Consider the following 16852-nt stretch of genomic DNA (forward strand, 5'->3'; position numbering starts at 1 on the left):
AGCCCCACGGATTTATACTTTTACCCCCCTCAACGGGTTGTATCAAACTTTAGAAAATCTACCAGATTACCAGCAGCGGTTCCTGTTATTCCACTTGTCACCGCACTCTCTGTGTGTACCAGATTATCTGGACTGCGATATCACGTGAGGGAATTTGAACAAATTTAACTTCCGAATTAGGATGGGAAAACGAGGATAGTCAGAGACGAGGGCGGATTTATATTTGACGATGAAATCAACGCTCTTCGATCACTCTACGGGAAGTTATTTTTAACGTGGAGTTTTGATCAGATTTTTATCAGATTTTTACATTCGCGAGGTATGCTGAGAAAAAATTTCATTTTTTGTAGTAACTAGAAAAAAATCGGTAAAACAGGTATCGTTGAAAAAAAAACTGTTTGAATAGTGTTGGAATTACGAAAAACGAGGTACGCGTAAACATTTTGCGCTATCGTCGATCCTTTTTTGTTAATTGCAACGCAAAATCAGTTTCTGAGGTTTACTCTACTTTTTTAGTTAAATAAGGGTTTAACGTTAATTTATCGTTGCACGAGCATTAAGTTTTCGCAACAGTTGCAAGAAAATATAGCAACAGTGATCGCAATGGGAAAGAATAGTAACGGAGATTAGACTTTCCGGTAACGGCTAGGAAACTAATTTTCATTTTCTACCTAGAACTGTATTTTTCGATTGTGGTAAAAAATGAAAATATGAAAAAATGAAAATTTCTCTCAGTGTATACACAAATATATGTTTCAAAATTACAAAAATTAAAAACGCTAGAATTTTAAATAACAGTTCAGATATCGATGCTTGATTGAAAATGGTTTTAAAATTGTATGAAAAATTTAATACCTATAATTTTTTTGATCTCACTCAGCGACGACTCGTTTTATTCAGATGATTATTTTCTAGAAGATTGACTGACGATCAAACACTTTTCTCCTCGTTGTATTGGCGTAATTGAATATTCAATTTTACAACATTTTGTCGGGATTTATTACGAACAAAAAATAGAATTATTGAATTCACTGGTAGAATGAATTAAATTCCCTTTAGCTTGATTTTGAAAAACACAATCTATCCAAGATCATTGAATAAAAAATTCAAGAAGCGAGTAATTTTCATTCTGGGTCGCTGTAAGGTCATTTTGCAAAATAACTTATACGTTTAAATTTCAACCCACCATAATTTTTTGTTCTATTCCAATCGCATCATTTATCATATTTCGGAACCTCTCGTGTGACTAAACTTTGTTCCGACCTCGTAGATAAATTTACAGTGATCTTTGACTTGAAATCTTTTCTCTGAGGACAGATCGTGAGTCAACTTCTTTTTTCGCACTGTCAAATGAATTTTTTGGTGACGAAACTTGAAGTAAAAAAATCAAAATTTGACGAAACATCAAAGTGTCGAATTGTCCGAAACCAGACACTCCAAGTTTTGAAAGAACAAAATCCTGAAAGGGCACAAATCCGACGATACGTCAAAGTTTCCGAAAGTATGAAAATGAGTAAATTTTACAATCTGAAACATCGAAATATTTCGAATGATCCAAGATTTTCAATTCTGTGAATTTCCGGGGCTTGGTGAAATTTCACCACTTCGATCTTTCTTTATTTTGGATTTTCGATATTTTCACAATCGTAATCCTGGGTATTCCGATTTTCGGTTTTTCTAATTTTTCACACCCACTCGTTGAGCAAACTCAAAACTGTCCGAGTATATCTTAACTTTCCGAATTTTACTCCGTCCGAAACTTTATTTTTCGGAATTTTACTCTTGTAAACTTTTCTCTATCGTAACTTAAATTTTGAAACTTTGAGCCGTCGGGTTTCCGATCATTCAAAACTTTGTTTTCTTCAAACTTTGATTATTTCTTCACCTCAAATTTCACCACCAAGTAATTCGGACTTGGGCACTCTCTGAACTTTTCAAATTCGAAACTTCAACCCCGCTCCCTCTAAATCCGGTAATATTTTTCAAACGTTTCGGTGTGAATTTATGTAAATGCGAAATTGTTCTTACGTCCCTCGTGGAAAGTTTATAATTTTCTTAACACACACACACACATATATACATATATACATAACTATAGGCACTTTCGTCCTGCGGGAATCGAAGTATAATTCCTGCCGTGCATAGAATGGAATTCTAATACCCGCGGAATTGTAATTTGCTTGGGAAGCTTAAACAACCCTTCTCTCGATTCAATCCTTGCGTGAACCCGGTTCCGCACCGACTCACGTATACATCCCGAGGTAAAACTAAGGCCGAGTTTGCAATTTCCACAACACATTGATACACACGCAGATCAATTTCTCCTGAGTAACACGTACGCCACGCCTTCTGTCCGCCATACTTCCTCCTCGAATTTATATTGTACGAGATACTGGAAGCCGATGCAACGCACGTACAAGAACGAAGGATGGAAAAGGATTGTCGGAGAGAAGCGTCCTGCAAGGTCCGGAAGGCCGAGTGCACTCTAATTCTACAATTTGGAAAACTCCGCGGGAGTAAGTTTCCGCAGCCGTCAAAACTCGACGAGTTGTTGACACGATTCGGAAAAAAATCCGCAACTTTTGTACGGTTCAAAGCAGTTTTCGGCATTTTTTTAATCAAATAATTGAAACAACTGGATTCCGATTACTGATTACAATTTCAATTTGTAATTGGAAGAAAAACTAGTTATTGTTGCGGTGCGATTTTTAATACGAAGAAAAGCCTATTTCAGTTATAATTTCAATTTTTGATCGGAAGAGAAACTGATTCCTATTACAATTGTAATTTGTAATTAGGAAAAAAAAAAAAAAAAAAAACGATTCCAATTGCATTCGTAACTTGTAATAAGAAGAAAACCGATTCTCATTACATTTGTAATTTGTAATCAGAAGAAAATCTGATAATAATTTCATTTGTAATTTGTAATTACAAGAAAAACCGATACCAATTACATTCGTAACTTTTAATTGAAACTTTTCTAATTACAAATAACAATTGCGATTAGTGTGTTCTTTTGTTTTACTCAATTACAAATTACAAATTATGAATCTAATTGGTGATTTCGATGTAATTAATTACACGATGTAATTAGTGGTGTCTAAGTCTAACGCTGGTTGAAATATACTAGTTTCACAGTTTAAATTTTCAGGGAATGCGTCAGTAAAACTCTACAATTATTTGATCAGCCTGAAATTCGAACTTACGACAAAGCTTCTTAGAACAAAACGTTTTCACCCGGTTTCAATGAATTATTTTCCACATATGGAAATAGTAACGACAAAATTGGTGTTTCTCAAAAAGCCCCTTGCAATACAATTTTTGCGGTAAGAATTTCAAAAATTTCATAGTCTTCAGTGGAGCGTAGGGAGCAAAAGTTGATGTGAAAATTTCCGTCCGACAAGCTACCATCTAATTATGCAAATAATTCGCAATTGATCATTAATTGTGATTCACGAAACTTTGTGTGAAAATTCAAAATTCCGAATTATTGGGCCCAATCGGGCAAAGTTATTTTCTAACCTTTCCGTATAAATCTGTTAACAACTATTCGAATTTCACTTGAAAATCAAACGTGAAAGGGTGACCCACATCCCTTATCTTTAATATATAATATACAATTTGCAAAGTTTCACGTGACGTCACGCCCTACAGCAGCAGCAGCCATTGATACCTGAAATAAGAACTTTTTCATCCGCTTTCTTGTTCTCGATTCGCCGGCTTTTTTTTTCTCTTCGCCTCAACCCTCCGATGAAAAGGGCTTCAGAATCTCAATCGGGCGCCTCTTCATTTGCTCATCTTAACCTTATCGCTTTCTCGGGGTGGCGAACCGCCTTCCGGAATCTACTTTTGATCTCCCGCCAATAGCTACCGCTCTCAATTGACCTCAGACCCGGTCAAAGGTCGTTCTACTTGCCTGACGGTCGAATCCTGTGAACACGGCCCTGAATTTCATTTCCTTCTTATACTCTGGGCAAAAAATTGAACCGCCGATGTATCTGAGATTTTGATTTATTATTAAAGTTTTTATTATCACCCTTTTTTTCAACCTTAACCTCCAATTCACTCGTTCAAATCAATGTTGGCCAGGGAAAGCTTGAAGTTTTTCAGGAACAAGTACTTGGATATAACTATATCTTATTCATCATAAAAACTGAAAAGACTCAAACTTCGTTCGTATCGCATACACAAATATGAATATATATGTATATTCAGTCAAATCTAATATTCGATCAGATCAAATTTTTTATGATCCGATCCGAAATTATGTTCGATCAAATTCATTATATGATTAAATCTCATGTCAAGTTTAATAACAGCTCATTTTAATGGTTTCATCTGGCAAATTTCGATCAAATCTGATTTTCATGATTAGATCTGACATTACATTTGATTCGCCCTGATTTTTTACTGTCATATCTAACATCATATTCGATTAAACTTGATCTTCTATGTCTAGATCTAACATCATCTTCGATCAAATCTGATTTTTTAAGGACAGATATAGAATTATATTCGAACAAACCTGTTTTTTCATCGTCAGATCTGACATCATATTCGATCAAAGGCAATTTTTTATAGTCAGATATAAAAGTGTTATTCAATGACATCTAATTTTTTATTGTCAGATCTAGTGTTGTATTCGATCAGACCTGATTTCTCATCGTCAGATCTGACATTTTATTCGATCAAACCCAATTTCTATGGTTAAATCCGAAATTTTATTCGATGAAATCTAATTTTTTATAATCAGATCTGACATCATATTCGATCAAAGGCAATTTTTTAAAGTCAGATCTGAACGTGTTATTCTATGAAATCTAATCTTTTATAGTCAGATCTAGTATTGTATTCGATCAGACCTGATTTCTCATCGTCAGATCTGACATTTTATTCGATCAAACCCAATTTCTATGGTTAAATCCGAAATTTTATTCGATGAAATCTAATTTTTTATAATCAGATCTGACATCATATTCGATCAGAGGCAATTTTTTATAGTCAGATCTAAACGTGTTATTCTATGAAATCTAATTTTTTATAGTCAGATCTAGTATTGTATTCGATCAGACCTGATTTTACATCGTCTGATCTGACATTTTATTCGATCAAACCCAATTTTTATGGTCAAATCCGAAATTTTATTCGATGAAATCTAATTTTTTATAATCAGATCTGACATCATATTCGATCAGAGGCAATTTTTTATAGTCAGATCTAAACGTGTTATTCTATGAAATCTAATTTTTTATAGTCAGATCTAGTATTGTATTCGATCAGACCTGATTTTACATCGTCAGATCTGACATTTTATTCTATCAAACCCAATTTTTATGGTCAAATCTGAAATTTTATTGAATGAAATCTCATTACTTATAATCAGATCTGACATCATATTCGATCAAATCCAATTTTTCACATTCAGATCTGACATTTTATTCGATCAAATCTAATTTTTTTTAATCAGATCTAGTGTTTTAATCGATTGAATCTAACATTTCATCATTAGATCTAACATCACATTCGATCAGATCATAATTTTTAAGATCAGATTCAACGTGATATTCGACCAAACCTTTTCTTTCATATTCCGACAGATACGAAATATACGATCCGATCTGATTTTCTATTGCGAGATCTCGCACCGTATCACAAACCTAGCTTTTTGCGTTCTGCAGACATGACACACTGTTCATAAAAATCTGACAATGCGCGGCCAGATCTAACTTTACATCTGCTGTCCACATCGGATCAGATCCGAATTATATACATAATTGAACGCACTCTCAGATTTCACCATGCTTATTACGTATAAAATTATACAAAATTCAGATATACTTTCATCCCTTTACATATAAATACGCTACCATTATTTCCCGGACATTTTCAATCTAATACCGAGTAAAAAAATCTCGATACTTTCATACCGTAGCATCGAAATATGAGATAACACACGATTGTTAACTCGCGAGTCGAGAGGTCAAGCTGATTCTTTCTCAAAAATGATCCTTGTCAATTTCGCACGAAATTATAATCCAGCGACCCAAGCAATTTACACTCGGAGAGATGGAACTGGTCCTAATTAGTGTTGGGAGGATAGAACTTTACGCGTAACAGGTTCGAGGAAGTCTGGAGGAGAGGAAGAGAGGCCTGCATTCCCGTTTTCGCGTTCCTCGTAACATCCGTTCGTAAATGGGCGTTAATGTCGGGAGGCGGTTTCGGTGTCCGTTCCTCGGACCATCGCCTCCGCCATGCGATACATTGCCGTCACTCTTACCCGTAGAATTGCTTCTCCGTGGCCCCAGCAGGCAAACCGCACCGAAATTCCATCACTGGTTATAACTGCATACCCTCGTACTCTGGAATATTGGAAATGAAATTTGGCAAAATTTGTCTAAACTGCTGACGGTGAATTCGAAGGATGGACGGCGAAACTCGGAATGTTGATTTCAAACCCATGAATGCAGGCTTTCTTTGCTTGTCGGAGACAAAACAACCTTATTGCCAATTAAAGATGATGTACTGGATATGAATTCTCAACCATAAGTGAGTCTCGTTGACAATATTGAATACTTTGTGATGAGATAAAAATTTGAAAAAAAAAAAATCAAACACAATAAAGACGATACGAATATTAAATTTGTATAATAACGATGCCCAATAGTTATCAATGAATTGTTTGAACAAAACATTCCTTAACAAATTTTCAGAAAGTATTTTTGTTTGTCCAGTGTAATGAATTCGTTGATTTTACTGAATACAAATGAATTATTGAAGAATTGTTTATTCTCGATAATTTGTAAAGTCTGAATTTACGAAACTATTCCTTCGATGTCCCGGAAACTTTTTAAATGTACTGTACAATGTTCTTATGAAAACGGGCTCGAAGTTTTTTATTCCTCCACTTTTCAAAATTTTAAACTTTCAAAAACGGAAATTTCAAAATAACCAGATAATTCTTTAAAAATTCACCTGTATTCAGGAAAATCAACGAATTCGTTTCACATGTCAAAAAATGTTTTGTTTAAAAAATTTACCGACAACTATCGGACATTATTATTATTCAAATTTAATTTTCCCATCGTCTTTATCGTGATTGATTTTCTTACCGACTGTTATCTTATCATAAGGTATTGGAATATCGTCGACGAGACTCACTTTTGGTTGAGAATGTGTAGCCGATACATCTTTAACCCGGTTTCAGCGACGGTCGAAACGTCTCGAAATTAATCGGGATATTTGTAAGAGCGCTTTGGATGCGGATGTTGTATTAATGCCAGTGACCCGCACCGGAAACAACAACGTTTGCAACTTAGGTTCCCTCGTAAACGTGGGAATGCAAACACGGTGTTACAGTTTACCCAGTCATCTTATAAATTTACCACTGCCGTGCCAACGCAGTAAGAAACTTCGGATCAACTACACCACACGGTTTATGTATCCTGCACCGCGACTCTGCTCGCCGGAAATTTCAGATTTTGATCGTAAAAACGTGTTTCAAATTGTTTTTTCCGACACACACATCATCTACCGTTGCCTAATTTGAGGCGGAAAAATGTCATTCGTTACTATAATTTTTTTCGACTACTATATCATTCGTTTCATTCGTTGTAATAGTTTTTTACACTACTATATTATTCACTCGTTACAATAGTTTTTACAGTACTATATCATTCATTTGTTACAGTAATTTTTTACACTACTATATCATTTGTTCGTTCATTCGATTTCATTAGTTACAATAGTTTTTACACTACTATATCATTCATTCGTTACAATAGTTTTTACACTACTATATCATTCCCTCCTTACAATAGTTTTTACACTACCATATCATTCATTCGTTACAATAGTTTTTTACACTACTATATCATTCATTTGTTACAGTAATTTTTTACACTACTACATCATCCATTCGTTCATTCGATTTCATTCGTTAAAATAATTTTTTACACTACTATATCATTTGTTCGTTCATTCGATTTCATTCGTTAAAATAATTTTTTACACTACTATATCATTTGTTCGTTCATTCGATTTCATTAGTTACAATAGTTTTTACACTACCATATTATTCATTCGTTACAATAGTTTTTTACACTACTATATCATTCATTCTTTACAGTAATTTGTTACCCTACTGTATCATTCGTTCGTTCGTTCATTCGATTTCACTCGTTACAATAATTTTTTACACTACTATATCACGGCTGAAAAACTTTGATTCTAAGTAAGAAAGAAAGGTGACATTCAGAGATTTAATCTCCTTTTTTTTAAATTTCTGTACAATAGTTTTTCCACTTGTTAGCTAGGATCAAAGTTTTTCGTACACTATTTCATCTACGATTTTTTCATTACCTTAAGTTTGCCGATGTTTTACAGTATTTAAAAAATCAATTTTGGTTAGCAAACTGAGACAGTTTTTCTAGCGATCCTTATAAAATGACCTAGATATATTTTTTTTTTCAATTTTTAGAACACATTGTTGAAACACGATACGACTGTTTCCGGAGTTGGGGTGAATTTTACCCCGTGTGACCCAATATTTGATGACTTAATTCTGGTTAGAAAAACTGAGAGAGCTCTTTCTGCGATCCTTTAACAATACCTTGATATTTTTTTAAGATTGTTACAACTCACTGTCGAAGCAGGATATCACTTTCTTTTTTAAGCTGGTGTGAATTTCACCCTGCGTGACTGTTATGTGATTCTAATGAGATGTGACTAATTACAGCTAAACGTGAAACTAAAGTTTGTTTAATTGTCATTTAGAATAAATATTTTAGAAAATAGGTAATTTTACGTAAAATCCGAAATATCGTTCTGGTTTCTACAAAAGTAAACTTTATCTAATGACAGTATTTTTTTCTTCAAATAATTACGTGGAATAGATGAAAATTTGATATCTGTAATTCAGACTCAAAAATCGTGTTGACCGGTGATAATTATTTATCAACGTAAAAAATACAAAAGCAAACTTTATAAGTAGTAAATGAAGATATCAGTTATTATTCGACGTATAGAATCAAACGTTATTTGTTCAAATATAAATTCTGAAAAAAAAAGTTTTTTTTTGTTTTTTTTGTTGGCCTGTGTTTTATATTGTACGCTGAGCGGAAAATTGTGTACGACTACTAATTAACGAACTGTTTGTCATGCAGAGGTGGTGTTTAAAAAATTGTTCGTCATAGATGAATCGAACCGCAGATACGACTACATCGGTAGAACAATTGGCGATGATTATATTGTCAGCTGCTCAGTGTGCTCGTTGCAATTATTCTATGATTCGCACAATTATAGCGGATGTTGTGCTGCGCAGCTGAATCGTGCAGAGATGGTCAGAAGGTGCGACGAAGCGCTAATTCGATACTCTTTCAACTTTGTTTTTATTTTTTTTTTTCTTTTTTTTTTTTTATTTTTGAACGTAATTTATCGTTCGGCGGGGGAAAAAAATCGCGTGCGAATATAACTGGAATAAATGAATAAATAAGATCACGGGGCTCGAGTCGAATCTCTTTCCGGTTCGCCCCTGAAAGGGCCGCCGCTTTATAACGAGCTCTGGGAGTGCCGAAAATGGAGAGATAAAGAAAGAAGATGATGATAAACGCCGCCTCTTGGGACGCAACCGTGGGACGCGATTTCGAAGCTCGGAGTCCGGCAACCCGAGCACAATGAAGACACCCGAGAAAATACACCCAAAAACACCGGACGAAGGACGAGCGGGTCTCGCCCTTCCCCGGAATGAGAAACTGGACGTATACATAATGGGAATAAAGCGTGTCGAGGGTCCAGAGAGCGTTAGACCTTCCCTCCGTGTGATAAAAAAACCTGGATCCAGATTCTCGTTGCTCTGTTTTGCCGACGTACGTGAACGTCGATAACGCTGCCCACGGCGTTACCGACTGTTCCTGGATCATTCGGAAATTCGAATGCAGCGATCAATTGCTATCGGTGCAAAAATGAAAATTCGTTTCGTACACTTTGTAAACACTGATAATCGTTGTTGCAAAGTCGGAACGCCGTCCGACATTCAAATAATGGTCGGAAAATTTTGGTTAGTCTTTTTTTTTCAATATTGTCTAAGCAGAAACTGAATGTATACATAACGAGAATAATGCATGTCGACAGTCTGGAAAGAGTTGGAACATCCCTCCGTGTGATAACAAAACCTGGATCCAGATTCTCGTTGTTCTGTTTTGCCGACGTACGTTAACGTCGATAAATCTGCCCAGGGAATTACCGACTGTTCCTGGATCATTCGGCATTCGAATGATTCGAATGAACCGATTGATCGCTATCGGTGCAAAAATGAAAATTTGCACAATTCAATGCGCGAACGAATGAAATTATAACGTTTCGTACACTTTTTTACACCGGCAATCGTTATTGCAAAGTCGAAACGCCGTCTAACATACAAATAATGGTCCGAAAATCTTGGTTAGTTTTTCTTCTCATAACTGTCTAAAGAGTTTCGTACTTCCTTTGAAATCGTTTCGAAATTGGAATTTTTACAAAACTTATCAGACAATTTTCAACGAAGCCGAGTATAAAATACTTTTATTCGCACACCTAGATACTCAAATTGCAGGTATTGACTTTTCTACGATCTTTTGACACAGTGACAAAGATCCTCTGAAAACTTTTCGGAAACATTTACTCAAAAGAGTATCAATTTTGTATTAAAAAATGAAAACAAAGAAAGATTGAAAGAACAGTTACCGAGCTTACGTCAAAATAATGTATATTTTTGGTATTCGTGTCAATTTAATGTCCCATCATCAATTTAAGATATTATCAGCGAAATCGGATTTCCATTTTTCCATTATTCTAAATGAAAATTCGATAGTACCTTACGTTATATTTACGCAGTGTATCTTTAAATATATATATATATATATATTAAATAAATTCAATTTTCCCCAGCCCTGCTTACACATTCTCATCGATTTCTCCGTCTCCTTCCATCGGCTCCCGGCTCGCCACCCTCCATCGATTCGTTTCTCCTTTTTCTCTCTGGGAATTCCCCTGCCCTTTTTCCCCGTTCTCGCTTCGCTATATCAGACGAAGAGTTTGATCGCTGCCAATTAAGCCTCTTCCTATACCTTATCGCTCGTTCCTTTGATTAATTTCATCTCGTTCCAGGGGTTGTATATCCTGTACGTGTGTAGGCACAGCTGTTTAGGTGTATATAATAATTGTTATACCCGTAGCCTTTACTTCTTTCGAACTAAGTTGCGCTAACTGCCGGCGAAATATTACCAGAATCTAGATCAAGACACGGGAAATACTCAAACGGAGTGTTGGGAATGGTGAAAAAGAGTGTCGAGACACGTGTATGAAAGTATGGTAAAAATCGAGAGTCGAACCATAAATCAAAGTTGAGGTCTCGTTCTTTTTTTTTTTTTTTTTTTTTTGTTTTTGTTTTTTTTTCAATTTCGTTTCGTTAGCGTATCATTTGATTTCTGGATGAATAATAATGTATCTGACACGCCTCTGCACCTCGTCGATCATTTTAATACGAGGGAAAATTTTCACCGCGTATTTGATGTTTGAACGGCAATTTAAATGAGGTGAAGAATTCACGAGGAGGAAGCTCCTTTCCATTATTCCTGGTCTCCATTATTCCTCGAGACTACGTTTAGTCCCTCGATTGATGACGACGTTGTAATTTTCGATATGATTCTTTGCTGAGCCACGAGCTTCCTTCTGCTCATGAACACAAAAGATCTGCCTACGCCTCGCTCTCGAGTGGCATAATATACGTTTCTTCGAAGAAGGAGACTTTCGCGAGCTTTCGTAATGCATTCAGTAAACGATTTCTGCTTGCGTTGAGAAAAAAAGAAAAAAATAAATTATCCATAATTCACGTGACACGTATTTGAATGTTCGTAAAATTATTTTCCTTCGTTTGACTGTTTTTTCGACTTACTTTGAGTAAAATAAACTGACTACAGTTGTAGCTGTATGTATAATACGGTCATTCTCATATTCGCTATTGTTAATAATTTGAAGTTGAATTTTTTCTCCGGACTGTCGTCAGAACAGTCAATTTTATGCGTCACCTTCAGTATTAGGCTCTGCTCAATTACAATTTGCAATTAATTGAATCATTCGAGAGAAATGAAAAATTACATTTGTATTTCGTAATTATAAGAAAAAATCCAGATATTATTTTTGTAACCCAAAGAGATGAATGAAATAAGAATTACAGTGTATTCTGTGATCGGGACGTTTTGAAATACAGATTGTATTTGTATTCTGTATGCAAATGATTACATCTTTATATTGTAATTATTTTAAAACAGTGTACATAATACTTTTGTGCTTTGTAACAAAACGAAAATGAAGTGAAAGTTGTCTTTGTATTTGGTAATAAGATGTAAATATAAAGTCAATTATATTTGTATTTTGTATTTCCAGCGGAATAAAGTACGAATTACGTGTGAAATTCGTGCTTAAATTTGTTTCAATTACAATTTTTCCAAACACTTGATGTTTCTGTCCAAAACAAATCGGATTTTCAGGTAAAAATAATTTTTTTTTATTCGATACAATTACAATTCTTTAATACAATCAATCATTGCTTTGGATATCAATTTTTTTTTTTTTTTATGGGAACTACCGAGTGTGTAATCTTACGTATTTTACATCTTTTTTTTTTTTTTGTTTTTGTCGTACTCACTACAGAATAGAAATATTTCAAGATAATTACAGAATACAATTTGCAATTTGTATTTCAATTCGTCCTCATTACGAAGCACAAGTGTAATATTTATTTTTACCTTGTCCTCCGTAAAAATATCATTCAATTACAAAATGAGAGTGTAATTTTGAACTTCATTCGCGTTCAATTACACAAATTACAAATTCGGTTTTTTACTTTGTATTTTTGCCGAATACAAATAATACTCGTGGTTCACGATTGAATAATTTCACCCATCGCTGGTGAAATTTTTCCAATTACGCGACAAAAAGCTGAGAACAAAAGGGGGCTGAGGGATTTCTTCCTCGCAATTTTTCGCAACCAGGAGTAAAAGATCGTCCTGCAACGGCGTTTCGGTTACACGTAGTAAAGGATACGCGTGTGAGACGGTCGTTCTTTCGACCCTCGTCGTTGTTTTATACCGAAAGAACTGATTTTCTCGGGGACATCGTGGGACTAGATAACACAGGTCGACGCGAGGCGTGAGTTGGCTCTGGGATAACAGGTAGCATAAATCTCGCGAAAACGTGGTTACGGCTCTCGGTTTATACCGGCTTCTTCTCTCTGCTTCCGAAAACAAGCTTACACGCCGTCCTGCTTTAAATTGAACTGTCAAATGTCTGCCGATTTCGGAACTTCTATCCCTTTTCCTAAAAAAAAAAAAAACAGCCAGCAGTCTCCAAGCGTATCTTTTAAACTCAAATTAAATCACCAGTTTCATTGTCTTGTCAACCGTAAAAATGACGCCAACGCTATTTCGTATTTCACGTCAGACCCCGAAATTATTATTTTTTTTTTTTTTTCACCCTCTTTGCCTTTTTGCGGTTTTTAAAATTTACAGAATCACCGACAATCATTTCGAAAAAATTATCATTCGATGTGTATTATTTGAAACAATTACAATAAAAAAAGTCGATAGAAATTTTATATTATTTTGGTAGAATACAGGTTTATGTATCCTGTAAAGCTAAATCAGAATCATCCTTGCAACGTTCACACTAAAGTTTTAAAATATGCCAATTTTTTTTTTTCACATCAAAACTAACACTTTCGTTCTAACCTATTTAATATTGAATATACCCAGATTTGAAACGAGACGATGAAGTAAAGATTATAATGAAATTGTGTTTTAAACACTCGAGTAAAAGTTGAGAATAGATGATATCAAGTAATTCATACGTCGTGTAGAATCCGGCATCAGCCTTCAAAGATTTGACAGCCAGTTGATATTTGGAAGTAAAATTTTGAATTTTTCGTGCCTTCGATCAATTTACATCAGCCGAGCTGTTGGAGCGGTACTTACTTGCAAAGCAGTAAATATTTTCACCCTGCGACAAGTTGAAAATCGATTAGCCATTTCAGATGTAACTTCTTCCGTTGATTTGGTTTCAATGAACGAAAATCTTATCAGATTTTAATAAAAATCGGTTGAGCAACCTCCGAGTTTATTGTCGAAATAAAATTCTCTTCAGAAAAAATCAGCAGTTTCGATTTCGAACGAAACACCCGATGACTTTCCTTTTCTTAATCTTCATGGATATAAAATATGTTTGGAGATATGAAAAGCGAATTTTTTGATTCCTTTTCATCGGTAGATAAAATTCGTCATGTTTGCACTGCAGCTTACATATTATACACGTAAATGGGAAAAATACTTTAAATTACTAACTAATGATGGCAAGTTTGGAAATTGACAAATGAACTTTAGTATAATATATAACTGAAAATTGACTTGTCATTGAAACGGATACTCCAAAACGGTTTTATAGTTTTAAATTTAATTGAGAATTGAAACTGCCTCAAAGTTCCACATATCAAAGTTAAACGAAGTTCAATATGACCAATCAAGTTTGATGAATTGAAGTTGAACAAAAGTTGAATTCGACGCGTTAAATTTCTATAGTAAAAATGTGGATTAAAGTCTGAGGTAAGATTTTGTTAAACAAATTAAAGTTCATTTTCAGCAAGTATTCCGCGGACTTGGCCGGCGCGGTTTTCATCGGGTTGAATTTAAATTCGTTTTAGCATGATACGAGACTGAAATTGAACACGGTCGACTAATCTTTTATTTATAACACAGAATGACGTAAAATTCTGGTCACGATGTAATCCTCGGTAATTCTCTTCCCCGTATTTTTTCAAAGCTACGTGTACACGCCTGCAATACCTACATAAACAGTCCAGTATATAAGCTGCAGAGTTGCAGTCTTCGTCCATTATATCCATGCTGCAGCTGTTGCGGCAATTAATTAGCGGCCGTATACAGCGGTCAAAATAGTCCAATTTAAATCCCGAGACTCGTCCCAGTCCGATAGACTTGCATTATAATTCAACCGAATGAAATAGAGCCATCCACGTCTGCACAAGCCTCCTCCTCCGCCTCCTCCGCCTCCTCCTCCCCCTGTTGGATAGCCTTTGCAACCCTTGATATTCGACCGACCACCCCCAACGTTTCGCGATTGTAATTTGAATCGTTGCGGTACACCAATATCGCGACAACGCGGAGAGTTAGTCGATACCGTTGGCAACCGCATCGGTGTTCAGAGGCATTCCCCAATCTGCTTGTATCAAACGAGATAGAGTGTCAATGATGAAGGAATATACCAACCAATGCTGACCAGACGAGCAACGAACTAATTAACCGCCGTACCGATGATCCCACAATTACGTACCTGATCCACACTCCAGACATATTATTGGTCGGACCAAATCATCGGTAAGGAATTCAGTCCAATTTTCGAGGGATAAATCGATTCCGAAAGTTGTTCGCACCGGAACGCGATTGCGTGTTGTAAAAAACTTCACGAGTACATCGTCTTACGATTTCACAATAAATATGAAAATCATAAAATTTCACAAGGTATTCGCCTATCAGAATTACGTCATACTTTGAAAATTTCACGTGCTCCCTGCCTCGCGTGACGCTGCAAGAATTCCGTGACACATCGAGAAATTCGCGAGACCTCGGGAGTTTCACGAGACCTCGAGGATTTTACGAGACTTGAAGAGATTTTCGCGAGCCTTGAATAATTGCGGGAGATTCGAGAGATTTTCACGGGACCTCGAGAAAATCTACGGGATCGAGGAGCTTCGCGAGACGTCGAAAAATTTTGAGGAATTGAATAATTTCGTGAGATTCCGAGGAATATCTTACGGGACCTCGATGAAATCGTGAGACCTCGGGAGTTTCACGAGACCTCGAGGATTTTACGAGACTTGAAGAGATTTTCGCGAGCCTTGAATAATTGCGGGAGATTCGAGAGATTTTCACGGGACCTCGAGAAAATCTACGGGATCGAGGAGCTTCGCGAGACCTCGAGAAATTTCAAGCGATTGAAGGGTTTCGTGAGATTCCGAGGAATATCTCGCGGGACTTCGAAAAAAAAAATTCGCGAGACACGAAGGGTTTCGTGAGACCTCAAGAATAACATCGGACCCCGGAGAAGTTCGTGAGACTTGAAAAATTTCGCCAAATTTTTTTGTGTTTCGCCGGACCTCGAGACACTCTACAGGCTTGAGGAGCTTCGTGAGACCTCGAGAAATTATACGGGACTTGATGAGATTTCGCGAGACCTCGAGTGTACTACGAGACTTGAAAATTTTCGCGAGACTTGAAGAGTTTCGCGAAACTTCGAGAATTTCGCGAGACCTCGGGAAATTCGATGGGTATTGAAGATTTTTCTTGATACCTCGAGATATTCTACGGGATTGACGAATCTCGCGAGACCTCAATAATATCACAAGTCTTGAAAAATTTCGTGAGACTGCGAGAGAGTTCGACGATAAATTAAGAATTTTATGAGGCTTCGAAGACGAGAATCGGTGTATTTTGAAAAAAGTCGATCAACAGAAGCTTATATCCCGGTAATCGGCTCTTGAAATCATGTTATAAAATCTGGGTGTTCTTGAAAAAAATATTCGTAGAAAAGCATGGCAAATCATCTCAGGTATTTCGCTGTTAAATCTGTATCGAGGCACGCTGTATGCGAACAACGACCAAGTACAGACGAAGGTATGTGTAACAGACGGTGGAAGGTTTATAACACCGATACTGGATTATATGCAACGGGTGTAACTTGGTATACGTTAACGGTCGCACCACTTGCAGCTTGACTCTGATTGATAACGTTAACGATCCTCGTCGCTCAT

The 16852-nt window shown here is 36.0% G+C and overlaps 1 protein-coding gene across 2 annotated transcripts in view; it reads left to right on the top strand.

Moving 5' to 3' along the window:
- The window catches only part of LOC124223139 (defective proboscis extension response 1), a 377291-nt gene that overhangs the window by 283717 nt on the left and 76722 nt on the right, over positions 1-16852 (top strand). The window lies entirely within an intron of this gene.

Source organism: Neodiprion pinetum, chromosome 7 (genome assembly GCF_021155775.2).
Source record: "Neodiprion pinetum isolate iyNeoPine1 chromosome 7, iyNeoPine1.2, whole genome shotgun sequence".
NCBI classification, from domain to species: Eukaryota; Metazoa; Arthropoda; class Insecta; order Hymenoptera; family Diprionidae; genus Neodiprion; species Neodiprion pinetum.